At 37.7% G+C, this 27,827-nt stretch overlaps 1 long non-coding RNA gene across 1 annotated transcript in view; it reads right to left on the reverse strand.

Moving 5' to 3' along the window:
• Positions 1-7,982: 7,982 nt before the first annotated feature.
• Positions 7,983-27,827, reverse strand: part of LOC128853501 (uncharacterized) — a 32,616-nt gene continuing 12,771 nt past the window's right edge. Inside the window, exons 2-4 of the long non-coding RNA XR_008452069.1 lie at positions 11,984-12,129; positions 9,221-9,308; positions 7,983-8,098 (exon numbers count right to left, since the gene is read on the reverse strand). This is a non-coding gene — a long non-coding RNA (uncharacterized LOC128853501). The remainder of the gene's footprint in view (positions 8,099-9,220; positions 9,309-11,983; positions 12,130-27,827) is intronic.

Consider the following 27,827-nt stretch of genomic DNA (forward strand, 5'->3'; position numbering starts at 1 on the left):
GGTACCTTTTATGGATTATTCTATTTCTAATGATACCATTTGGCAAGTGGTTACTTAAAACAGTTGCTCTGCTCAGCATCCAGTCTCTCAAATGACTCAGTCTGTGTCAGCAGCATTGTTTAAAAATAGAGTGAATTAAGTATTTGTCCATTTGGAAGTCAGTGACACAGTTAAGCAAAGTCAGAATTTCGTCACTTGTGATTTTGAAAAGAAAATTCTGATAAAGGCAAGCACTTGAGTGTTGCAAGAAGAGAAATACTTAAAGAAAATATCCCTTTATCTTGATGTAAAATCTAAAGGGAGGTTATATTAAGGAAAACCATGGCATGCTTATGAGTAGAACCGTCATATGCATGTCACATATTCATAAAAATCTGGAAAGCTCTTATTAAATGCTCCTCTGTTGTTGTTTTAGTCATAGGTGTTGAAGCTTTATCTTAGTTTTTCAGTTCTTATGTATTTTCTCTTTTAGGAACCTAACCATTTTTTTGTATGTAGTGCGCACATAACTGACCTCACTCCTTTTTCCTGCAGGAAATGCACGTCTGTTATTAAATTCACATGAAGTGGCCTTACACCACTTTATAGATTTTTCTAGCACTAAATGGTCTTTAAGAGTTCTTTTTTAGTGCTTCATTTTTTTTGATATCTTTAAAGTGTTTCCCAGATTTCTTATTCCCTTATCTGTGGCTTCCTTTTAAAAAAGCACACAGGGTGAAAAAGCTGAAGGATGTCTCTCCTGCGCTTGTCATCTGGTGGAGGATCCTGCTGGGGAAGGTAGATCACATTCTTTCAGCCCCTGGTTTGACTAAACCTGTGGATGATAAATGATTTGTGGTAGAGCTTTGGGTTGTATCTATGGAATAGATACTCACTTAGTAGTATAGCTAGTGAAAATACTAGCTATATTCATACTATACCTATTGATACGTGGTTATGTACAGGACATGACAAGGGAAAAAATGTTGAGTGGGACTAGATTGGCTATCAGGAATGGAAATGCCACTGCTAAATAACTTGGAACAAAACCCACATCTATAACACACACGCCAAAGATGCATGTAATCCCTTAAAAGAAACAGAAAATCATAAAAGACACGTAACTCCTAACAGCGAAGAAGTGACAGGTCCTCAAAGAGGAGAGGTCGGGTCTATGATAGCATCCCTTGAAAGAGAAGCATTTCATTTTGTGACTCTTTGTATTCACAAATGACAAAGGAAAGAAAAAGGAAAAGGAGCGGACTTCGGTAATTTTAGATAAGAGTTCCTGAAGATTTAAGGATGATCTCACTTCTTTTTGTGAGCAGGACTTTTAAAGTGTTTATCTGTTTATGTGCTGGAGCTCATGCTTGGTAAACGGTGATGCGTAAGCCTCATTTGTAGTCTATTTTTGCTCAGTTTGTATATAAAGATGGCATTCATTTGAAAAATGTTACATTTTACTGTATCTGCAATAGCACGCCAAAGTACATAAATAGGCCTGTATTTACTATTTTAAAATACATTTCACTCGAGGTGCAGAATGTGATTTTGACAACTTTAATTGGGGAGGAAGGAGGAAATTCTTGGAAGTAGGAAAAAGGCTATACTCTATTTGAACAGAATTAAGTAAATAGGATACAAAAAGTACATTAAAATAATCCATTTAAATCTAAATTGAAATTGCTGCTGTTTCATGATTTGCGACGTCTATGCCAGAAGCTCAGCGTGTCCATTGAAGAGGGAAGAGGATGGCTTGGAGATGGGCAGGCGGAGAGGTAGTGATAAATGGGTTTTCCTAGCCTGCAGAAAAGACTGTGCGTGATAAAGGGACAGGAGGCAGCAACCACAAGCTGCAGTGAAGAACACTGCAGTTGACTATAAGAGAGTGGTTGAATACCAGAACAGATTTCTCACATTTGCATTACTGCTGAGTCCCCATCCATGGAGATTTTCAGAGCTTGATGGAACAAAGCCCTGAGCAACCTGACCTGACTTTGAAGTTAGTCTCACTTTGAGCAGGAGGTTGGACTAGAGAAATCCTGATGTCTCTTCCAACCTAAATTTTTCTGTGACATAGTGATTTATTTTTCTTGAGTTGAATCACAGAATCATTTAGGTTGGAAAAGACCTTTTAAGTTCGGATCAAGTCCAACCGTAAACCTCGCACTGCCAAGTTCACCGTGTCCCGAAGCGCCATATCCACATATCTCTTAAATCCCAGCTATGCGGCTTTTTCAGATGTTACGATCTATTCCTTCATGTTCTCTTAATAGAAAGCTTTAATTAATAAACAAAGATATGTAAATATAGATATAACTTGGTAAAGAAAAGTGAAGATAGGTCTAGAAAATAAGAGTGCGTTTTGATATATGAGAAATAAGGAAAAACAAGCAATTCAGAAAAAGCACTTTCTGTCCCTAATAAAGGAAAAGAAGACATGAGTGACCTTAATAAGAATAACCCTGTGTTTGCTCTTTGAGCTTCTTGTATGTTAATCTCAGAAGCGTGAGGAATAACAACAAAGTGGGTTTTATAAGCAATCAAAAATCTGTAGGTTTAAGAAAATACTGGAAGATTTAGCAGCCAATGGTTTTATCAATGGCAAAAATGAATTTGACAGCTGAAATACTCCATGTGTCTGTTGTGTACAGTATTATAAACACATCTGAAAGGAAGAAAAATAGATAACTCTGTAGTAAAACAGCAAACATCACCCAGAAAAAAAGCAGGGGAGGGTTTACTGTCACTTTACTGGTCTAGGTTTGCAGGAAATAGTAGTTATCGGCTGCCTTTATACAGTAGTTTAGACACATTCTTTAGAAGTTCTTTTAGTGGACTGAGAGAGAGTGTAGAGCAACTGGGAATCCTTTTCAGTCAGCTGCCTTCTGTATCTCTGGGAAAGATGACATTTAAAAATAAATATTCATACTTTCTGATTGTTTTAACAAAACTCACATTTTTCTTCACTCAAAAGTTAACTATGATACCACAGTAACTTCATGCTTGTAACAAATGCTTTATCTGAATGTATGAAAAAACCTTTATAAGTCACAAGGCTGATTATGTGAATGAGGTTTATTCAAATACCTGCATTCAACTGGATAAGGCTTTGGCATATTGAAAACAAATTTTACTGACTTTGAGACATGAAACATATTTGGCTTCAAGTACCTGGTTGCTTACTCTGGCTGCCTGAGCAGAAGGTCATTCTGCCAGTAACAAGACCAGGTTGTTTTCATGGACAGCAATAAAAGGTAGGCTTTTGTCTAAACTGTGACCAAGTTTAGGCACTGTAGTAGGAATGGCCTGAAGTACAAACCCATAGGTTTAATCCATATCAGTAGGTTTTATTTGAGTAAGAATGACAAAGTTTGGCTTTCCTAAATTATAACACAGCGTATTTTTTCAGTATGGCATTTTCATTAAAAATTAAATGTAGGATGAAAATGTCCCCCATGTATTTGGTGCCCTTCTGGAGTACAAAGGACAGTATGTTACAAAATAAACCCCTCCTAAAGTTGTTCACATTTTGTGCAGAAAAATAAATAGCTTAAAGCACTGTAAAAGATGAGATAAGCTCTCAGCTTCTGAAAGTATTGCTATACACAGAAGATATAGAGAATATTATAAGAGCTTGATTTAATGCAGTCTATTAATTACTATTAATTATTTAAAAAGTTATAAAACTCCCCCATGAACCCCTACTGAGATGCCGGCATGTCAAGCAAGCAATTAAAATACAATACTGTTAACCATAAAATAGACAGCAAAGGAAATAAAATATTAAAAAGCTAAACAAATTGGTAGTGTTAACAAATCTTTATCACTTACTGAAATTCTAAATTCCCTGAAAATGAACCAGCTGCATTAGCTGGTTTGTACTTCAACTCATAAAGTCTTATTTTCTCCAAACACCTTACTTCATCAATGTTAAATATCTTTGCTTTTGCTTAGATAAATTTATGATCTTCACTATTGGAACTGACTAATTTATGTCAGGAAGAGAAAACAATAGTCAAAAACCCCAATAAACTCTAAAGAACACTGAATACAATGGGCTTTTCTTGAGTCTAGAAGATATTCTGTGAAGCAGAGTGAGGTGACTGTTAGTTACAAGGTTGTACTCCTTCACTGCCACCCAAAAAAAAAAAAAAAGAAAATGTTGACATTTTCAAAGAGAAGAAGAAAATTTAGTATATACACCCTGAAATTGTCAGAAAGTATTTATGAATAATATACACAATAAATCATAGAATCATAGAATAGTTTGGGCTGAAAGGGACCCCAATGCCCATCCAGATCCAACTCTTGCCATGGACAGCAACACCTCCCCCTGGATCAGGGGCTCCAAGGCCCATCCAACCTGGCCTGGAACCCCTCCAGGGATGGGGCAGCCACCACTGCTCTGGGACACCTGGGCCAGGGCCTCACCACCCACATCACAAGAATGTGTGTTTCCTAATGTCTAACCTAAATCTTCCCCCTTCTAGTTTAAAGCCATTCCCACTCATGTCATTACATGCCCTTGTAAAAAGTCCCTCCCCAGCTTTCTGGTACACCCCCTTCAGGTACTGGAGGGTCGCTATAAGGTCTTCTCGGAGCCTTCTCCTATCCAGGCTGAAAAAAGACAACTCCCTCAGCCTGTCCTCACATGGGAGTTGCTGCAGCCCTCTGGTCATCTTTATAGCCTTCTCTGGATCTGTTCCAACAGTTCCGTATCTTATAGTGCTCTATTTTACTCCTTGGAAAAAGCCATAAATATTTCCCCCTTTTAAGGTATTTTTTAAGTATCTTCCAAATCGCTTATAGTCTAAAATTTATATTTGGTACCATTTCTTCATGTTTTGTCTCTAAGCAGCATCACATCAGTGCACTCATTAACTGTGCAGGTTACCAAGAGGAATAAATGACATATTTAATGAAAGAATTTAAGTGGTAGGCCACTTTCTCAAATATCATTGAAAGGCAGTTATAGATATATATGACCCTATCTACTGTTTCACACGAGGCATAGAATAAATTAAATTTATCATATCATGTAATTTGGCCAACTGGGGCAGACCTTTTACAGCTTACTCCTGACATACTCTTTTCTTGAAAAATGGAATGGAAGTCAGAGTGAAACTGGGAAGATTTCATCTTATAAAGATTGCTGGCTTCTGGCATCTGTATCCGTCAAGCCCTTCAACAAGATTTGTTTCTGGGAATCATAGAATGCTTTCGGTTGGAAGGAACCATGAAGGACATCTAGTCCAACCCCCAAATCAGTTGGTTTACCTCATCTACATGCAAATTGCAGAAAAGGAATAATTTTATCTTCTTGATAATAAAGCTTTTAAAATTCTTTACTTATTGCAGTTGTGCCTGCGTGGCACAGTGAGATGACAAAACTTCCTTATCTCCATAGCATTCTTACATCACCACAAAGTGGCACCCACGAAGCATCCACATCTGTACTGAAATCTGCGTGTCCAGTAGCCTATTCTCTTCTTTATCTTATAACTTCGTACACTCGTCTGAAGTCCTAACTTCATGGCGAAAAAACCCAAGAGATCATAGAATCATAGAGTAGTTTGGGTTGGGAGGGACATTAAAGACCATCTAGTGCCAACCGCTTGATGAAAAAATGAGTTTTGCAAAGAAAATGAATAACGATCGTGCATGGTTTTGCAGCCAGAAACAGCTCAAGATGTCTTTTCATTGGTTGTTTTTGGCACGAGCCTCATGAAGGGTATTGCCTTGGAACAAATAATACAAGCATATTGAATTCCCTTGATGTCAGTCTATAACTTTGTGGCTCTAGGGACTATTCACTGCTGAAAAGATTTGTTTCTCTCCTGATATCAGACAAGAACTTACCTCTTCTGAAATGTGAAAGATTTTGTAATGCATTAGTAGAGGGTTCTTTTACTTAATTATTCTATATTTTTGAGTCCAAAGTCGAAGTTTACGTCACGATGCCTCTGTTGGGCTACTGTTTAAAAACTGTAATCCACTACCCATTAGAAAAATACATCTTTGTGCTTCTCGCAGCAGCAACTTTTACTGGAGAGTAATGGCCTGGTAAAGATCAACATGAGCCCGTTGCCTGTGGAACCTATTTAGACATTAGCAAATTACCATGCAGTTAGCTAGACTGGAGTCTGCCTAGAATAAGAAGTTAAGCATGACACTACAAATAAGATAGTTATGATAAAAGCCTTCTATAATGTAATTGATCTATAGATTTTTTTGTTCTCTGGGTCACTGTATCAAGAGCTACATATGCATACTAAAAAACTGAGAAACGTTGACTGGTTTGGTTTTTTTATTTATTGGAATTGAATCATTAGAACTCTGCAGTCCTGAAATTTCCCTCACAAGTAACACGTATGTACCAGAAAGATTCTGCCTTTGACTGTGGTGTCAAATGCTGAGGCCTGATGTTTTGACTTTTCCAAGGAATCCTCAGCATATGATATTATGCATTTGTGTCTTATTTGAGTTTTACATCCCTGGAGGTGTTCAAGGCCAGGTTGGATGGGCCTTGGGCAGCTTGATGCAGTGGGAGGTGTCCCTGCCCATGGCAGGGGTTTGGAACTGAATAATCTTTAAGGTCCCTTCCAACCCAAACTATTCTATGATTCTCCTTAGTGCTATGCCTCTCTGACCCTTCTCACCTCAAGGGACCAGCGTGTTAGGCTTTCTTACAGTACATCTAACAGATAAGGACTTTGAAGCAGAAATGATCCATCAAAATAGATTCCTTTTTAATATCCTACCTTCCCCTGTAATTTAAGGCAATTCCAAAATGCAACAGTTTAATACGAGAGAAATGCTGTCGCTCCACTCAGTTGTTAAGCATTAAAAAAACTCCTGCAACCATCTGTCACTTATGATTATTAGGCATGTCAACGTGCTTTATGTGTCAGTTCGTTGAAGTACTGTAGGTTGTATATGTTAATTTATATTGTGTCATCCATTACAGACTCAGTAAATACATTTTGTATGTCAACGTGTCAACGAAAGACTGTTTACTGTACTGGGCATCCCAGCAACTGTTAAGAACACAACTATATTATCGAGTGGTTAACTGAAGCAAGAGATACAACTCCAGAAATGTTCTTACAGATTACATTCTAGTGTATTTGTTTTGTTTGACTGGTTGGTTGGTTTTAATATCTAGGGTACCCACTCGGTGATTTTGATTGTCATTGGATGTGATTTGGTAGAGTAGAAATGTGTGCATTTTTACACCTACACAAATGTCTGTCAAAATCCACTCTCAAGAACCATTCCAACATTTACAGAATGATTGGTAGAGTAGAAGAAAAATACTGACATATGTTACTCACTTAGGAAATTATTTCTGCTAAGCTTTAGTTATGGTATTTGTTCTCCCAGGCTGCTCTTGCTGTGATTGTCCACAGTACCTTTCCAGATATATTGATTTAGAAAGCTTTGGAATGGGATCGTGCTTTCCCACTTATTTATGTTTTGTTCAGCATAGTGAAGATCTTCCTCAGTGATTGATCCTAGATCTTCTGCAGCAGAAAACCATGAAGTTTCCTCCTCCCAAAGCCTGGTTCCCGAAGAAACAATTGAGAACCTCTAGACTTTAGTAGCTGCAAGTTCAGAAAACAGGCAGGCTCAAATCTTCTATTTTATGGGTGAATGTAATCTTTTAGGAGCCCAAGGATCCTAAATTTTGAATAGCTGGAATAGGCATTTATTGCCAAGTATTATAAAGTCCTGCTGTAGTTTTTTTAGATCATTTCAGCGAGGCCATACTTTGAAACACCTTGTCAAAACATATTGCCTTCAATACTGCAAAGTCTGACTTTATATACAATTTTATACTTGTAATAGTGTTACTTCTGTGACATTAAATGAGTGGAGTAATGCTTACAGAATCTGGTTTATTATTGAAGGCACGGTGTCAATAACAGGTTCAGTATTTTTGGTATATTATACGATAAGTATTTAGCACTAAAAAGACACTATATGATTAGTTTTATTCTAAAACAACTTCTAAGGTATGTTTTGTAAATATACATATATATATATATTTTTCTGCTTGTTTCCATCATACCCTTTCTTGTTGTTCTGCATTCTTAGATGAGTATTTACGTGAAACCTGTCAAGGACAAAAAGAGCAATGAACAAAAAAATCCAACATTTTCTGTTACTTCAAAACTGTTTTCACCGAGTGTAGAATTTGTTTCTGTCAAAATAATTTAAGCTGTGCTCTGTATCTATAAGGGATTTTTTTTTCTATTGAAAAGTATATTTTATGGAGTTGTTATTTCTCAAGCACACATATGTTATATCCCAAGCATAAATATATGTCTGCTTTTAAGCTAAAGGTGTTTTTTTTCTGTAAAGCTGAATCAAAATTTCAAAAACTTAACAACTGACTATTTCTGCATTTAGTTTCCAATTTCACAAGCTAAAAATGCAAGCGTTTCTCCCCTTCAAGCAGTGCTTACCTTTGTTTGAAGATGTTCTTTTTCATTGTTACGACTGTGAGTAGAACATCATAGTCTTAAAGCAAGTACAGTAGGGTCATGAGAACTGATCTGGTGGCTTAATTGAGTTATAATTAAGTTAAAATATAATTGTTATTAATCTGATCATTTGGAAATGTCAGAAACTTAGTACAAAACGTAACATAATAAAATTTCAGTAGACTTCTGATAGAAGAGTTTGTGACTGACATTACAGTTACATGTTAACATAGTCACGGCTCTTTTCTGCAATACATAATCAAATATACAATCCTGCTCTAGAAATCCATTGAACACTATGAGATATTGGCTGGGTATAAAATGTTATTGCTTTGCATCTTTGAATGAAGAGATCCTTCCTTTTTCTGATAAAATAATTTGTACTAATTAGCATGTTAGGATGGCTTTTCCTTGCTATTAGCCAGTAAAGAATGAAAAGAGCTCTGTGGACTTAAAATGTTCCTTCTAGGTCTAAGCACCTCCTTTTTTTTTTAACCTGGTAAATCTGTCCTAGAAGTATTTGAAATGTTGATGCAGTTATCTGGTATTTCTGTCTGCTGGGTGTTTGAAAATGTGTAATGAACCCGTACAGACCAACTCCACAGTCCATGCCTGAGAAAGCCAATTGTCTAACGGAGCGTTGAACCGCCTGCTTTTTCTCTATATGCACAATGTCTGTCTGGACAGGCAGCGTAACAGACCCTTAACGAGTCATTTCCCAGATATGTACACCTGTTTTACACAGTACTCACTTATAGAACCAAGAAGGGTCCCACAGAAGACAGTCCCAAAACTGAGGCAGCACTTCTTGGCACTGGAGTCGGTGAACTTCTGGATTTTCTTGCCGTTGGAGAAAATAGAGGCAGAAAGCATCAGTAGGTTCAGAACCGGGTTAGACAAGTTTGTGGACAATATACACACAAATAGATGCTAAAGATAAAAGACAGAGGTGTACCTTCTCCCACCCCTACTCCAATGACTTTTGGGAGATAAAACCCCCCATGTATTACAGAAAGTAGCTAAGCTTGTATGATTTCCATAAACTGCATCTTTTGCTGCTGCTACAGGTAGAATACCAAGCGAGACTGTTGGCCTGACCCAGGACCTCATCTCTCATAAAGTGACAAAGTGAGATAAGAAAATACTCCTCCATATCCTATGAATTAAAAAACAGGTTTGTGAGATTTTACCCTACGGCTTTGGCTTCAGGGCAGCACAGGCCAGAAGATAGCGTAAGGAAAGAACCTAATTAGAGTCATAGAATCATAGAATCATTTGCGTTGGAAAGGGCCTTAAAGATCATCTAGTTCCACCCCCCCTGCCACGGGCAAGGACATCCCACTAAATCAGACTGCCCAAAGCCCATCTAACCTGGCCTTGAACACCTCCAGGGATGGGGCAGCCACAGCCTCCCTGGGCAACCTGGGCCAGGGCCTCACCACTCTCATAGTGAAGAAATTCTTCCTAAATTGTTAAGGGGTAACATTTTTAATCCTATATTGGAAAAGATAAAAAAAAAAACGAGGATAGAAACTGCTAGTGTGAAGTATCTGTGGAGCTTTAGAGATGGCAAAAACATTGGTGCCAAGAAGATCAATGGGTTGCTATTACCCTGTAGCTGAGAGGTCCTCTAGCAAGGTGAGAGAAATTGCTTGGGAATGGATATCTCTTTCTACTGGCCTTGTTTTTCAGGATTAAAGTATTGGGCACTGTATAGGGTTAGTATGGAATTAATGTAGCCTCCCAAGGTCATCACAGCGCAAAGAGGACGTAAGAGAATTTGGGCCTCAGAAGAGCATAGGAAGTACTCTTGGATACTGCAGCTGGACTATATCTGAAGTCACAGGAGGAGCGATGTGTTGTTTTCATTTGGAAAATTGCTGTAATATGAGTCTCAAAGTGCTTATGAATACATCTGCAAAGAATGTTGGGATGGGATGAGAGAATGTGCGTATCGCAGCCGTATGCTATCTAATCACATGCAGAAAGGCTTTTAAGCAGACAATCCTTTTCTGCAAGAGAGGATTAGCAGTATTTCTAACAGGTGCTTGCCTAATCTGTTCTTACAGGTCTCTCCTAATGTGGGCTTCACAATCTCCCAATCCATTCCCCTGTATCACTGCCGCTACTGCTCAAAATGTTTATTTCCTTCTCTCTCAGTATTGGACTCAAATGTTTCTTATTGCTTTGAAGACTTTCTTACCACCAACAGGTCTAAATTTATTACACTTCTGCTACTGGCCTGTTAAAATGCAAAGGTAAGAAGTATTAGAATTATTAAAAAAAGGTGAGTTGAGAAAAGTTTTTACAGGCTCTAGAGAGGTCATATGAAGAAATCAATGTGAGTAAGAGGAAATACAAACAAGTTTGCTTGCCCTGATGTATGAGACAATAGAATATGTCCGGACATGAGGATGGAGTAGTGTAGAGTAGAATCAAACCGAATCGTTCCTTTGGAAGGGATCCACAATGATCCTCTACTCCAATGTCCTGACCACTTCAGGGCTGACCAAACATTAAAGCCTGTTATTAAAGGCATTGTCCAAATGCCTCTTAAGCACCAACAAGCTTGGGGCATCAACCACCTCTGTACAAAGCCTATTCCAGTGTTTGACCACCCTCTTGGTAGAGAAATGCTTCCTAATGTCAGGTCTGAACCTCCCTTGATGCGGCATAGTGCCATTCCCACGTATCCTATCATTGAATATCAGGCAGAAGAGATCAGCACTTCTGTCTCCATTTCTCCACCTCAGCCTCGTTCTCTCGCAAGTAGACAAACACATAGTCCTGAGCTGTTTCTCATTGGAAGTGTTGTACTCGCAAGTTTTGTTAATATTTCAATAACTTTTGGAAGACTAACAGGTCTGGAATGTTTCAGAATGCAAAATGTGAAAGTTTTCTGTTATGTCCAAACAGCAACACAATGTGGAAATAATAGGAAATCAGTTGAATACACGGATTTATTAGTTTTCCATAAGAATACAGAGATTAATGGGTCCCACTGTACTAAAACTAAATTAGAAGCATGGATCTGTAGATTTGTTAATAGTCCCTTTAAACACTGACTAATTTTTGTTAATGAATATTGAAATTTGCCTGATCACTAATTACAAATGAACTACACTATTAGATTAGTGATGGTACTTCTTGGACAAAGGAAATTGAATTCTCAAGGTTAGTTTTCTTACAGTAAGCCAAATATTCCCTGGCACTCTGTCACACCATTTGCATTTCAATTAGACCGTGGCTGTGTGCCACTGGTTACCATACCTCGTCCTCAGTGTAGTCATCCATTGACTGAAGAATGAAAGAGCACTCAGTTTTTTATTCTAAAAGTTATTTTCCTGTGTGTAGGGTTTTTTGTAGTTTAAGTACATAATCAGATGCTATAGAGGGATAAATCCAACACATCTGAAAGCTTAGTACCACAGCTAATTTGCAACACATGTATCTTATTAATACCCCTTAAGAAAGCCAGTAATGATAGTGGCAAACTCAGTGAAAGTTCTGCTCACCTGAAATGAGAAGAAACTATCTTAAATTTCCAGAATTCCATCTTTGTATTCACTGGTGTCTTTAACCCTGAAGATTTACTTCACTGTTCCTTTATTAGAAGGAGCATTTGCTTTTTAGTGAATAGGAGTGGTTCTGATTGCATTTCCTTTAAAAAAAAAAAAAGACATTATTTAAGATATAAATAAACAGGCATGTCGCATGATTATCTGTTGTAGAAGTAACTGGAATTTTTCTTTTTGGCTTGCTGCATCTATTTCTCTAAGAACTTTTTATACTAAAACCAGTACAGAATAATGAACTTAATTCCGATGAAGGATAGATACAGAGGTTACCTGTATTTTGGTTGTTTTATTTGACATCTTGAATTAGACATGCCATGTAAAGTCAAGTATTCTTTTGGCAGTTCCTGGGTATTTAAAAATCCTTTTTGGTAACAACTTGCCTCAAAGACATATAAATACAAATTGTTAAAGTGGACTCCCCATTTCTATGCCATCTCTGTCCTTTTTGTCTTTCCTCTTGCAGAACTAAGATGTCTAAAGATTGAGTGCCTTAATGTTCTCTCCAGTTCTGAACTGAATATTATGTCAGAGTGCTAAATCAAGATCATTGATCTAATAGAGAAATATGGAGTCCTTTGACAAAAACAATAGAAGTTAACAGAATTATCGCTCTCCAAAATTTCTCTTTTTATTAAGCTGAGTGAATACAGAATTTTATATTGCGTACGTTTGGAATGACGCTAGACTGGGGGTGGGGGTTGGCACCTGTCACCTAAAACAATAGGCAGGAAATAAATGCATTCAAATTACTATTGTACAGATTAGGCAGTGTCAAAGACAATGCCATCATTCTATTGTTACTATTAAGAACACATAAAAGACAAATCCAATGAGACGTTGTGTATAGAGTTCTCAAAAGTGACTGAAAGAGCAGGAGAGAGTTTAGTGTCAGCGTGTTTTAGTGCAGGTATCAAATACTTTCCATCTCGGGCTCTGGGTGATGAATGGTTAGTGAGTCCTGTTGTTATATGTGAATGCTTTCCTTTCTTTTCCTGCATTTTAGTTTCCTGACTGTTACTGTGTTGTATTAGGTTGCATTATTGTTAATTTGAAATGATAGGCTGCTTTCAGCACTGCTTTAACCACAGCCAGCCCAACTCTGGTTATACTCTCGTTAGATCCCAAACTACACAGGTCCATGTGAATCATCTTTTTAATGAGTAATGTTCCAAATAAACTTCTTATTGCAGCCATGTGGGTAGGTGTGACTTAATAGATAGAACTGTGGGGTACAAGTCAGAATTGAAGCATTTTCTCACCTTAATTGCTCTGTGCTGGTAAAGATGTTGAATTTCACGTGTGAAGAAAAATCATTTCCACTTTGAATAATTGAAAAACAAACAAACCAACCTGAGGCTTTTCTGTGTGCATGTGCAAATGCGGCATATTTATCACAGTCTGCAGTAGCTTGTTTACTGGTTTGTTTTATGTTCCCGTCCCAATGTCATCAGAGTGCTCCTGGGGAAAAACCTAAACCAGCGAACATCAAACTGACTGACAATAGGCAGGTTAAGTATTCCCAGACTTTGCATCCTGAGAAACAACTGCAATAAATAATTAAGTGCAGCCATAGCATCGACCAAATGTTTGACCAAGAGGTGATATCTCACACTGCATTTTTAATGTCAGCAAAGTCAGGTTCTGGTGAACAACTGCATTGGAACACATTTACCGGTGAGGAATCTGAAAATGTCCCGTTTCTGCACAAAGTGACAATATGAGTTGTTATCACTGAAGCACAGATGTGCTCAAGGGAGATTCTGGAGACTGTGATCATCCACATGGAGATTCTGTACGTGTAGGACCGTGAGGCTCCAATGGAACTCTGTTAAAAGCCATCGCTTCTTTTCAGGGCTCTTTTAAGGAAACCACAATGTCAAACCGATACAGAAAGAAACTACAAGCATCTCTGAGCAGTCACTCTTCCTTTCCCTCTGCCTCCACACACAAGCATGATCTTTCAAGGCTTTTCATAGTCTCGTCTGTGTTCCAGGCCTTGTGGAGAAGACTTTATGAAGTCTTGCAGAAAGATGGAATGTACTATGGATTCCCTGTTTCCAGCTGTTGTGGAGACTAACAGGTCATTTCATGTAGTTGGTAATACTTAAGGCTCCATCTCTTTTATGTTGTTGTTGTTCCTTTTGCCAGTCCAAACAGTTGATGTTAATGAGTGCTGGAGGCAGTCTACCTCACTAATAGTGCTACTTGTAGATCTCCAAGTAATATTCTTTCAGACTCAATAAACGTTAGGAATTCTTTTGTTTAGTCTCTGGAGAAACACTACTGGTATGAATTGTAAGAATATTATGGTGATGCAGTACATTAAAAGAATGTAGAGCGTACTTCAGTATAGTCTTCGACATAGGCATTAAAGTCCGCAAGTGGGGATAGACAGGCATCCAAGTACTCACTTTGACAACGAAGAAGCTGAACCTCACCCATTAACTGCATGCAGAAGAAGTTTGCAGTACTCTTAAAATATATTTTTTAAATGATAGCTGCTTCTGGGATTTCAATTTTTTCAAGGAGATCACTTCAATTATTAAGCGAATATTCTGTTGCGGTTTCAAGCTGCACTAATGTCGTTAAATCTTTTCCAGTTTAAAGCTGTTGCCACAAGGGGATTTAAAACAAGGATTTCTACTTTGATTGGCTTGACTCAGATACTATAGTGTCTACTGTGAAGATATATAAAGGCCTAGTTAGATTGCATGGATTGCAAATGGATTGCAAATTCTTAGCTCCCATAAATGCTCCCATAAATCAGTCTGGCTTTATTGAAATCAATGGAACTACACTGGGTGCCTACGAGAACGCTGGGAGAGCCAGGGAGGGGCTCTTCATCAGGGAGTGCAGCGATAGGATGAGGAGTAATGGCTTAAGCTGGAAGGGGGGGAGATTGAGATGAGATCTTAAGAAGAAATTGTTTACTCTGAGAGTGGTGACACCCTGGCCCAGGTTGCCCAGAGACATTGCGACTGCCCCATCCCTGGAGGTGTTCAAGGCCAGGTTGGATGGGGCTTGGAGCCCCTGATCCAGTGGGAGGTGTCCCTGCCCATGGCAGGGGGTGGAACTGGGAGATATTCCAACCCAAATCATTCTGTTTTTCTATAATACAGAACATCCTATGAACTGAATTCTCCTACTGTTGCAGGTTGCAGTATAAATTTCTCTTATGGAAATTCTTCATTGTGTGCTTCGAGCTACATCTTTAAAAAAAAGAAGTCTATAGATAGCACTAATATATCAGTTTTGGTGCTTGTGAAATGAACGTGTGTTTTAACAAAAAAAGATAATTACAAAGAACAAACATTATTTTAATACCTTTATAAGTTACAAAGAAGAAAGTGGGCTTTGCTTCTCATGAATTTGAAGTAGACATTAGGAGACCACAGAAAACCCCCAGAAATTCCTATCAAAACTTGGAATGCTGCAGTGAATACTGTTCTGTCAGGGTATTTTTCTATTCCTGTATCAGTTATGTCAGAAATGTCCTGGAATCTGTCTTGGACACTTTACTGTAATATTACCTGAGAACAGTCAGCTCTGTTCTCTTGATATGGTATTAAAGGAGCAGTTGTGATATGTCTTAGACTTTTACTGGTATAGATGTTTATTATCTTTCAGAGCTTCTCTAGCAGCCAAACAATAGTTAAATAGTTTTGTGACTAAGCCTGGGTACACAGGATTCTTAAGGAAATAACACATTTAGGATCCACTGGTATATATCTTAAATAAGGTTACGTTTGTCAATTGGTGTATTGCACTGTAAGAACAGTTTATTAGATGAAACTTTAGTAATACGGAAGTCTTCTACTCTATTATCCCATATTGGAGTGCTTCCAACTTGAGCAATCTGTATTTGTACTAAACTCAAGAATTATGGATATTTTATTGTTATTACATGATATTCTTAATATCTAGTATGAAGAATAATAGTAGAAAGGCACTTTAGATGTTACTTTGCCTGCTGGTGTGGATTTGGTCCTACTGATACACTGAAAATACTGTTGTCTACTCACTTTTTTAGAATTACTTTATTGTACCTAAAAAACCTATAGGTGGCTGTAACTTATGCATGGATTGTGATCAGCGACAGTTACAAGTAAAAATACATAGTTTAGGGAGAAGCGTTCACCTTTCCGAAACATTTTTAAGTGAACACTGAATTATTTCTATATTTGTGTATGTGTCTGTCTCTCCAGGTTGTTATAATGTGCCTGGATGTAGGTGGTCTGATTTATTAACATGCAGTTACTTCCTTTTTTTAACCAGAAAAAACTAAGAATTTTAAGAGCAATTACACGAATGATGATTTGGTTTAGATAGTTCTTTACTTATTTTATGGATAAATCTGTTTTATGCAAAATTTGCCCTTTATAGTGCTTAATGAGCAATTGTTTATACATCTGAATAAGAAAGTCTGTGCTATTCAAGACTCATTTCTGCATTGTGCTTATAACATAAAATCGTTCTTGACTCTTTTTGTCTCTTGCTAGTCTTAGGACATCTACTCCTGAGCTAGTAATTAAACCTTAAATACCACATTTCAGAGGTCGTGAACATGTAGAGTGATTGCAATACTGTATTAATAGACTTCTAGAGGTAGGTAATTTAAGTTTTAAAGCAGGCATAGGAAAACTTCATCAAAGAATCAGCTAATTCAGCCTCTTTTGCGGTAGTAAAACCTGAGATATTTATATGATTATGCATTTTCTGCTTCTAAGACGGTGTGCCAAGAGTCAAATCATAGAGGGATATTCCTGCCATGCAGAAAAGCATGAAACTGATAATTTACCCCCCAAAAAACCATCTTCATGAAAACTTCAACTGAATTTTGCACACTAGAATAGTTCAAGATTTAAGTATATCCTTTTTCAGGATGCAATATGTATATTGTTTTCTCAGTCTGAATAAAACAGAATTAAATAGTTGGGTACGTCTTAAACTTTTAATGTTTTATGTGGTTTTACTGATTACTCCATAAACCATCAGACAGATGACAGCTGAATGCTTTTTAATTGTTATTAATTTTTATAAGCTTTTTCTTTAAACCGCTTTCTGTAAATACCACTACACAGTGTCCGTTAATGCCAACATGGGAAGTGATGGCTGAGGAAATTAATAAAATAATTGTATAAGTTGATGCATTTCTGTGATTTCCACAACTTGGACCATGTTCCTCAGGGCCTGTCATGCTCTGACAGCCTTCCTGAACTGAGTTTCAGTTAGTGACGTATTCCTTAGCGTAACATAATTGCTTCTGCTACATCCTGCCTGCCAGAATAGAAGTCTTGGGAAATGCTGTTGAGCCAGGACTTCCTCGTGCTCTAGCAACTCCCGTAAGCCACAGGCTTCTATTCAGAGTCACGTTCTCCCGAAAAATGGCATGCAGCCAAAGGTTCTGCATCCTTGTCCTTCCTCTCGACCTGCCCTCTGCCCCCAGCTGCAGCTGGAGCATCTGTTCCATTATCAGTCAAAAATGTCATTGGTGATACACTGCCTTTTCCAACAAAATCAGTGGCTGTTATGCTAAAGGCAGAAATAAACTCTGCTTTTCTTATCTCTGCTGGCAACGGCTGAGGGGAGCGGTGGCAGTTATGCATGTGAAGTCTTCTCTCCTGGCCACTAATATCAGACTGTGTGACTACTCCAAGCTTATTTAAGCCCCGGGCCTATCATAGCATGTGGACCTCAATGTTTCTTGCCTAACATATAGTGTGCTTCAAATGGATGCTTTACTGATTTTTAATCTTAGCATGTGTGAGAAGCTGTTGGGATAATGCCATTTGGCATTTGGGAATATTAGGCTATTCAGCATAGAGAAGGTTAATTTTTTTGCTTATCACCTTCACCAACTTGTGTCTTATTGCCAGTTTGGGAGCCATCCATCATCTATCTGACACGATTATTCAGCAAGTCAGAACTGATAAATCTGAATTATCTGATCTCACTTGTCAGCGTGCATGTCATCCTTGAACAAATGCAAAATCAATTCCAAACCAAAGGGTACGCTCCTGCCAACTGTTAACTATTGACTGCGGAATAAGTTACATGTTTCCTAGTGATTAGCAAATGTTGGCAACCTTCTTGACTTACAGCTTAGTTTGGGAATTAGGATCATATGCTTTGAGAAGGCAGTGGGGTAAAGCACATAATGGCTCTTGTACTGTGTTCTGAAACATAATTTCTCAGCTAATCAAATTTCTCTGCATCCTTCTCCCCTTTTCCCATGGTGAAAATAATGAAGTTATAAAAGACTATTTAAGGACTAATCAGAAAGTTTCTTTAACGTACAGAATGGACAGAGGAGGGAAAATAAAGTAAAAATGACTCTTCAGCACTTCCCTGAGTCATATATCTATAGTGTAGGTGCTAGCCTGACACAGCAACCCTTCTCTCCAGGTGGCCAAACTCACCTAAAGGGGTAAAAACAAGAGACACCATCTTCTTTACTGGGTGGCATCATATTATAATCGAGAGAAAGTAGAATCAGTTTGTTCAATTTAGCTGAAGTTAGTTTTTTTGAGCCCATACCAAAATGAGCTTGAGGTGGTTTAAAATGCTTACTGCTGTGGCTTTCTATTTCTCAGCTGGAACATAAGCTTAGTCTGCCGCTAAATCACCCACGAAGCACATGCAGTCTCTCTCACAAGGTCAGACAGAAGGGTTGGTTGTCTATTGTGCACAACCTCTGGAGCATTCCCATTCAAACACAGCTTATTGTTAGCAGATAATGTAATTGACAATTGAACTGAGTTACTGTATGACCTTCAGGAGTAACTAAATGTACGTACGTACCTGATAACACTTGAGGTTGTGGCCGTTCTCTCTCAATAACAATTAGTCATAGAATGCTTTGAGTTGGAAGGGACCTTAAAGCCCATCCAGTTCCAACATCTCTGCCACGGGCAGGGACACCTCCCACTGGATCAGGTTGCTCCAAGCCCCATCCAACCTGGCCTTGAATACCTCCAGGGATGAGGCAGCCACCACTGCTCTGGGCAACCTGGGCCAGGGCCTCACCACTCTCAAAGTAAAAAACTTCTGCCTAAGATCTCATCTCAATCTCCCCTCTTTCAGCTTAAACCATTACTCCTCATCCTGTCCCTGCACTCCCTGATCCAGAGCCCCTCCCCAGCTTTCCTGGAGCCCCTTTCAGCACTGGAAGCTGCTCTAAGGTCTCTCTGGAGCCTTCTCTTCTCCAGGCTGAACAACCCCAACTCTCCCAGCCTGAGCTCATATGGGAGGTGTCCCAGCCCTTGCATTGTCTTTGTGGCCTCCTCTTGACTTGCTTTAACAGATCTATGTCTTACCTGTGCTGAGGACTCCAGAACTTAACACAGGACCCTGAGGGTAGTTGTTCTTGGGTCACAGAAAACAAAACCCTCAAACTTGCTATTGACTGCCTGTTACTAACCACGCAGACCAAATGCTGCTATGCCAGTCTTCTTATAGTTCAAACCAATATGTGAGTAGGGCTTCTGCACCAGGAGAGGTCTAGCTGCATAAGTGGATTTCACCATGTTTTTTGATGCACTGTTCTCCAGTATCCACATATCAAAGTAAAACCTCAAAACCATTCCCTCTGTCTACCCTTACCCCAGGGATTCTGGCACCTCAAATTATTGGAGAGGGGAAAAGCTAAGATAAATGTTGGAGCGTTGTATGAAGAAAGAAAGGTTCTGTGAATGTCTTAATGTTACTCATTTAATAGTTTTGGGAGATTTTTAATATGAAGAGATTGTGAGATAAACATAAACTGCAAAATAACTTCTACTCCAGTCTTCTTACAGGGAATTATTTTATGCCAACTATGTCTGGTTTTATATCTTTAATTTGCTGAATAAAAAAATAGGTGCTTCTTTTTGTACTGTTCTCTGGAAAACCCCTAAAGCTAAAAGCATGACTATAGGTGTGCATACATTTTCATGTAACTGATCCTTAGTGCAATCTGGAAGGCAATATAAAAATCCATTAGGTAGAGATAGACAACTATCTCCTATCACTGTGTCCAGCACAAGAAATAATGTAAGATGGTATAGAGATTTTTATTCTGGAGCTTTAGAGATTTCCAAGCATTAAAAATAAATGTTACATTTAAAAAATGTGAAAACACCTACTAAGTTCTCCTTCAGTTATATCTTAAAATCAGTTTGCCTTCACCAGGCAAGAGATTTTGAGAGCCAAAATATGAGAACTTAAATAGAACTTAATATATGCAGCTTTAATGCTTAATTAAATTTCTTGTTGATTCACATGCAATGAGTGATTGCAAATATTCATTTAACATCTATTTTATATCTCAAAAAATGTAAATGTTTGCAAAGTTTCTAAGGGTTTGTGACAGCCACTATAAAGTAACAATTGTGGTATTGTCAGTGGATCTTCAGTGGCTCTGAAACAAGGTCTGAGGGTTTTTTGCTTCTGTGTCTACACGCTTATCGTACTTATTTGTTTATAACTGCTGATGTGCATCCACACTGCAGAGCTGTATTTTCTGTGGTCAGATCTGAACAGGGCAGAGTACACGCAAAGCTGGTAAAGTAGGAAGCGAGTCTGCTTACAGAATCTCAGGAGAAAAAATTATGTCTATAATGTAAAACCACTGAAGACAGTGGGTGTTCCGAAGCAGGGATACATCCGTACTTTATCACATTCACCAGGGTTGTTGTTTTGCAGCCGTTCCCTTCCCCAGCAGGAGCGTTTCACTCAAGTCACACTGTCTTAGCAGTTCTCCACATTTGATTGATTATTCAAATAGCCAACTGTGTTTACCAACCTGGATAGCTTTCACATGCACTTGTGCAAAAAGTTTATAGGTTAATTTCTTGGCTTAATATATAATTTAGAGGACAATATTTCTCTTTCTGCATGTTAGTTTTCATGCTTTAGCAAATTACTACTACTCTGATACTTTAATCCTCTAAAACACTAGAAATTCTCTGCTAATTTAAATGAATAGGTTAATTCCTTGGTTTCTAACACAAAAATCTTTTCACTGATTATTTTGCTCTGGTTAATTCCTCTTTTTGGAATGCTTATTAATAATAGGTCTATCTGAAAAAAATTGTCTTTTCTTTCAGATTAGTGCATGAAAACATCCTCCCCTTATATGAAAATACGCTTCTTTCCAGTGCTATTTTCTTTTGTACCATTTATTGTTTCTTTAGGGCAACTCTGAATGAGAACTAATTACGCTTTTTCTCAAGAGGTTCTGAAAAATTAACTATTTTATGTAAGGAGGAAAAACCTAATCAAGTCTCAGGTACTAAAATTTGGATTTTGCTGTAGACCTATCTATTCCTAATTAGTTCTCTTGTTGATGTCTTATATGATGGCTGCTTCTGAAAAGTACTTCGTAGTTCTTACTAGTCTTTTGTACTGCATGATGGACAGTCTGTCCATGCCAACCTTAACCTATCTCTAGCTAGCTCACTTCCCCTAGAAATTATCTGTCCTTTGTGGTGCTCTTTGGAAGAATAAATAAAGATAAAGAAAAATAACAAAGATATGGAAAACATTATACATTTAGAATCATAGAATAGTTTGGGTTGGAAGAGACTTTAAAGATCATCCAGTTCCAACCCCCTGCCATGGACAGGGACACCTCCCACTGGCTCAGGCTGCCCAAGGCCCATCCAACCTGGCCTGGAACCCCTCCAGGGATGGGGCAGCCACAGCTTCCCTGGGCAACCTCTTCAGTAGCAGATGAATCATAGAATGGATCGTAGAATAGTTTGGGTTGGAAGGGACCTTAAAGATCATCTATTTCCAACCTCCCTGCCATGGGACACCTCCCACTGAATCAGGTTGTTCAAAGCCCCATCCAACCTGGCCTTGAACCCCTCCAGGGATGAGGCAGCCATAGCTTCCCTGGGCAACCTGGGCAAGGGCCTCACCACCCTCAGAGGAAAACATTTCTTCCTGGCACCTCATCTCAGTCTTCCCACTTTCTTCCCTGCACTCCTTACAATGATGCAATGTTCATTTCTGTGAGCTTGTGATCTTTTTGTAATTGTGGAATGCTTCACTGAAATTTTTACTTCAAACTAGCTCTGCATTAGAAAAGCATGTGTTTTCCAGTGAATAAATCATAACAAGATTTGGTGATAATGTCAACATTAAAAACATGTACATTCAGGCAATTCTACATTTTCATAAGTTGGTAGTATTAATGCAACTGCATTAATGCTAAATCATAATTATGTGTTTCAAGCTGCAGAAAAGTAGTAGGCTCACCTTTTACACCCTTTAACTATTATCAGATTTTCACTGTTCCCTTTCCGTTTATTCTGTTATTATGTTCCTTGAATTGCCTAAGCAGTCAATGGGAGAAGAACTCACCTGCTATCCACAGTTCTTGACATCAGCTAAACAATGCATGAAAGCAGTTTATAGAAAGAGACAGACAGAGGAAGAGATATGGAGAAACTAGAGATATAAAGTGACATTATACATTTTATGAAACGACAAAAGAAAGCACGCTGAAAGTCAAACCCTCCAACAGTAGCAACATTTTTAGAAGATGCAGTATCACAGTAAATAAGATTGTTCAGAGGCTTTTGGCAAACGGAATAAGATTTTGTCATTGTTCTCCACTGGTAAATTATCCTTGAAAAAATAAAAGATGCTCCTTGGAAAGAATAACTAATGGTAGGAAAATTTACTCTTAGCAAATAGGTAACGCTTTTACAGTAGAATCCTATCCAAAGGAAAGGTTTATGGCACAGTTCTGGTGCAGATAACATCCTTGAAAAGTGCATACTCAAATTCTTCTATAACGCAGTGAGAATTTGTCATTAGTTCATGTTGTATGGTGTTAAAGTGTTCCTTTACATAGGTGTTACAGCTCCTTTCTAATTTTCTTCTTGTTATGCTCCTTTGGTATTCTGTTCTGGCAAAACTGCATATTGGCAGTAATTAGAAAAATTACAGGACTGCTCGTATTTGGGACAGGGATGACAAGATTTCAAAGAATTTAATTGACTCGACATTGCTTTTAAGCTGTCAAAGTAATCTACCAATTTGAGGGTTTGATATTTCACCCTTATTTATCTGGTGAAAAGTTCCATTTTTCTTTCAAGGTGGGGCTGTTGGTGGTGATTATTCACTGACCTAAGGAAGGTTGTATGGTTCAAACGTTAATCCCTGGATGTGAAGTAGCAATCTAGGTCTATGCAATTTAAAAGTAACATTATTTTATATTATCGAACTAAATAATAATTAGAAGGTATATGTAAATTGTAATGATTTAGCATTATTTGGAAAGCCTTTCGTGTCAGATTTCATATGATTACCAAGCGAGTATGGTAGCCATGCAAATTTTAACTTCATTCAATATATCGAATACAACGGATAAATATTCGTACCATCTCTTGTCGAAGATAATGACGTGTATGCTTACCTAAGGCCATAACTGGTATTACAGGGGGAACTTGGAAAAGAAGTATGATTTAATAGTGAGAGAAGAGCAGCAGGAACCAGAACTCCTAAATTCTGTTCCTGATTCTGCTACTGACTTGCTGTATGCCCTTCGGCCAAAAATGAAGCGTCCTCGGTTCTTACCTCAGCTACTTTAAAGAGCAAGTATGCTGCTGCCTACAAGTCCCTTCCTCTCAGGGATGATGTGAATCTCAATTAATGCTTAAAAAGCATTTTAAGATCCTGTAGTTGAGGCACTGTGTAAGTGCAGTGTATTAATATTTTACTGAATACAGTAATTCCTGAATTTTAAGCAGGAAACCCGCTGTTAAACAGTATACAGTTGGCATGAGTGTAAATATTAAATTGTTGCATCCAAATTAGAATTTAAGTCATGTTTCCTCATGAAAAAGCTACCATAGTAATCATTCCATTTTCCACTGAAATCTGCCTGGGTAGAATTTAATACAAAGTCATTTCCTAATGTACTGATAGCTCTTTAACAATACAGTCAGTATTTTGTTAGATTTTTATGTGACAGATACAGATGACAATCAAATTATTTTTGTAATGAGGCATCCAGAAATACACAGTGCGGAGGGGCAACAAATGTTGGTTTGAATTAATATTTAAATCTCATTGTTTGAAAGAGTCCTCTTGAAAGAAAATCATGACTGATTTTTAATAGCATGGAAGCCCCTAGAGTCCTTCAACTCTATCAGCTCTGTAGTGTCAGTCTCTTTTAATCAGTCCTTCTTTTATCACTAAGCCCTAGATGACAGCCTGAAGTTTCACCCTGAGGTGTAAAGCATTGAAATATATATGTGACTTATCTGACTTCGACTTTAAAAGAATTGTATGGAAACAGAAGGGCAAACGCTGTCCTGATCACATTCAGCTTTCTGGATGTCACTGAAAATCGCATTGGCAAAATGGAGGGGCCTATGAAGTAGCAAATACCAATTTTCTAAATACTGATATTTTATTTTACATGATAATTGTCAACATCAGTAGTCCTATAAATCTCCACATTGATTAATAAAATCCTAACGCTGATAGGAAGAGCCTAATTCACATAAAAACAAAGGCAGCATTCTCAGTTGATGTGAAGGGACCTTAAATTTAATGACTCGTATCACATTTTGACTTGTGAAGATGGAATGCCTTCTGGCAAGTACCCAAGAGCTACATCTCAACACAGATTTTTCTTGTTTTGTCTCTCAAACAATATTGCTTGAACTGTGCTGCCTTTCTTCATTCAACCAAAAACTGTCTTTAATTGCAATTTTTTTAATGATACCTTATAGAGTTTGTAGGGAATTTGAAGACACGTCAGTATAAATGTATTGTTATGAACATAAAAAATGAGTAACAACCAAACCAATTTGTTTATTGTTGAAATGCAGTGGAGCTCTAGAGTGAATTTTCTTTGTTTGTCCATCTTCCTATACTGATCTCTACTTCCTTCTGTACCAAGGGAGCTGTTTTTAAATGTAGTGAGGCCTGAATCAGGTGAAATGAGTGAAAAAGTCTACTTTTACAACTGAACCTTAGATCAGGTATCAAGAGGAAACTCTGGTCCAATTGGTCCATAAATCCTTTGAGTAATAAATAGCTGTTGTGATCAATGCTAATATGCAAGTAATATCTGTCTTTTGAAGCCCTATTCTATCAAATTTAATGTTAACATCTGAAAACATGACTGAATAGTGATAGTTGATACTGCTAACTTATTTGGCTTTTCATATGCTGTTCGCGTTTTAAAGTGTCTACAGTCATGATAACGACTTTATATTCTTTTTGTTATGTGTTCAGAGGATGTTGATAGCTTTACCTTAATATGATCTGTGAATAATATCCTGTAACAGTTGAGATATTGTGTTTTTAATTTAATGGTTAGATGCAGTTTTGCAATCATAAGACAATTATATTAATACACCTGTGGAATATCTAGTTTCTGGTAATGACAATACAAAAAACTAATCCAACATATCTGATAATTTTCAATATCCTCTTCATCTTTACAATTTTGGGGGTTCTGTTTTGTATTTTTTGTGATTTCAAAGATGGTTAAAATGCCCTAGAGGACATTGAAACTTTCCAGGTTAGGTAAAACCACCAATAATCCATCACTGGTGAGATGGCCCATTAAAAGAGCTGCCACACTGGAACAAATGAAGCAAATTTTGGAGTTATATGGAAATGGCAGGAAATATGAAAAAGTCTCAGATTATGAATTGAGGATATTGAAGTAATGGCTAATTCCAGGCTAGAGCTATCCAGCTAACTTTTTTTGAGTCCCTTTTTTAGTAAGCAGTGTTGGGCTACTCAGGAACTGCGTGTAATTTTGCTGGTTAAGAATAGCTGTGGTCTGTTATGACTGCTTGTTCTGAGGTTGAAAGAAGGGCAAGAAATACAGAAAATTCTGTAGGAAGACATTGTACATCTGAGAACTTAATAAATGCTATATAAAATGGACATATTGTCTGGATCTAGACTGGTCCTCCATCTGAGTAGCACTGCTCTATATCGATAGCTGAAAAACTCACAATGGGGAAAACCAAGAGTGGGCTCATCATCTGAAAATTCTGGCAGTGGTATTATATACATTTATGGACCTTAGCTCCTTGAAAATCACCTTCTTTTGCACATATTACATTCCTCTTCAATAAGGAATAATTTATAATGGATAAGTCAGGCTTTCTGTAAAGTTTGCAGGAACGTTAATTGGTTCCATAGGAAAACTGTATAGGCACTTCAATGTAAAACACTTTATCTGCCTAAGAGGAGGTACGTTATTCATAGTGTAATCTTATCTTAAACTTTTTTTGAGGAAATAGATAATTCTTGAGGCGTGTCGCCTACTACCGTCTAAATCATCACAGCCCTCATGATGAATAAACCTGATGTTTGCTAGATGAATCCGAGTCAACAAAAATTGGATGTATGATCCAGCTGAGTAACAGTTGTGAGTAAAGTTGGGCTGATCCTCTTTAATTAAACATGTTTTCCAGAACTCTCTTAAATACACTGTTGCCTACCCAAACTAGAATTTTGTTCTTTAAGATACTTCAGGTGAAATTGTTAAAAAGATGCCCAAATTTTAATAAACTGAATCTTATAATCGTTTGGTTAGAAAATTCCTTTGAGATCATTTGAGTCTAACCATACCTGTCCACTACTAAATCATATCCCTTAGCATGTCATCTACGCATCTTTTAAATACCTCCAGATTTTAGGGGGTTTAGCAATCTGCTGACAAAGATTCTTAGAACTTGTAACTTTTTGCCTAGAGACCAAATCCAGTTTAATAGAGCTACACAGCTTCCAGTGACCTTTCAAAGCTGATGCGTCCCACAATAAGGCAAACCTCTAGAATTACTTTATCAAAGCATAGATATTTTGAATCACAAGTACTTAATATGAAGGCAGTAATACGTTTGTGTAAATCAGTAACGTCTCTATTAGATGTGGTCTATACTGAATGATGACTTTTGTTCTTTTACATAACAAAGAAAATGAAAACACTCAATGTAGATGAATTCCAAATGAATTTGGCTGTGTTACATTTGCCAAAGCCAGAAAGCTTGGAAGCTGAAAGATATCAGTAGAGGGAGCTCCTACCGCATTTTTTGAAATAGATGTTTTATAACCTTAGGTGGACAAGCCATTTTGTAGTTGTTATGTGCCCCTTGTGATGCGCTCCCTGACTGTTTAACAGCATATTTGAGGCAAAATACATAATAATGCAAAAGCAACATGGCTTAATATCCATCTGGCTTGTCATCTTCCATATAGCATGGATGTACTGCAAGTTGCAGATCCCATATAGCATCATTGCTCTAGTCTGTTTTTTCTTCAGGATCTCACACTAAACCTTTTCAGTCACCTCAAATGTCAAGCAAAGATTGAAAAAATCAATGCTCAAAAAAATTTGGTGTGACGTGGCAGAATTTAATTTGTCTAAGTGAAAGGGAAGGAGAACAAAACATTTTTTTTCTTTAATATCCTATGTCTTCTTGATCAATAGAATATATTATTCACTGGTCGTAGTTTAATAACAACTTTCCAATGTTCTTAAAAATCTGAAGGGTGTCATTTACTCATTTTCTCACCTGCCTTTTCTAATAACAAAGAAAGCAGCTTGATGAGATCAAGCACCAGTGACCTTCTCCATGCCGAGTTCCTCAGAAACTTCTCTCCTGTGGTTTGATTACTTTGACAGAAAGAAATTCATGGTCACTGTTAATAATGACAACTAGTAGCAGCATATGAAAAAAGCCTCTGGCATTGCTGACAAAGGTCAGATAGCAGCACACGTTGCATTTCTGCTGCTACATTTAGTCATTTTCCATCA

Source organism: Cuculus canorus, chromosome 13 (assembly GCF_017976375.1).
Source record: "Cuculus canorus isolate bCucCan1 chromosome 13, bCucCan1.pri, whole genome shotgun sequence".
NCBI lineage: Eukaryota > Metazoa > Chordata > Aves > Cuculiformes > Cuculidae > Cuculus > Cuculus canorus.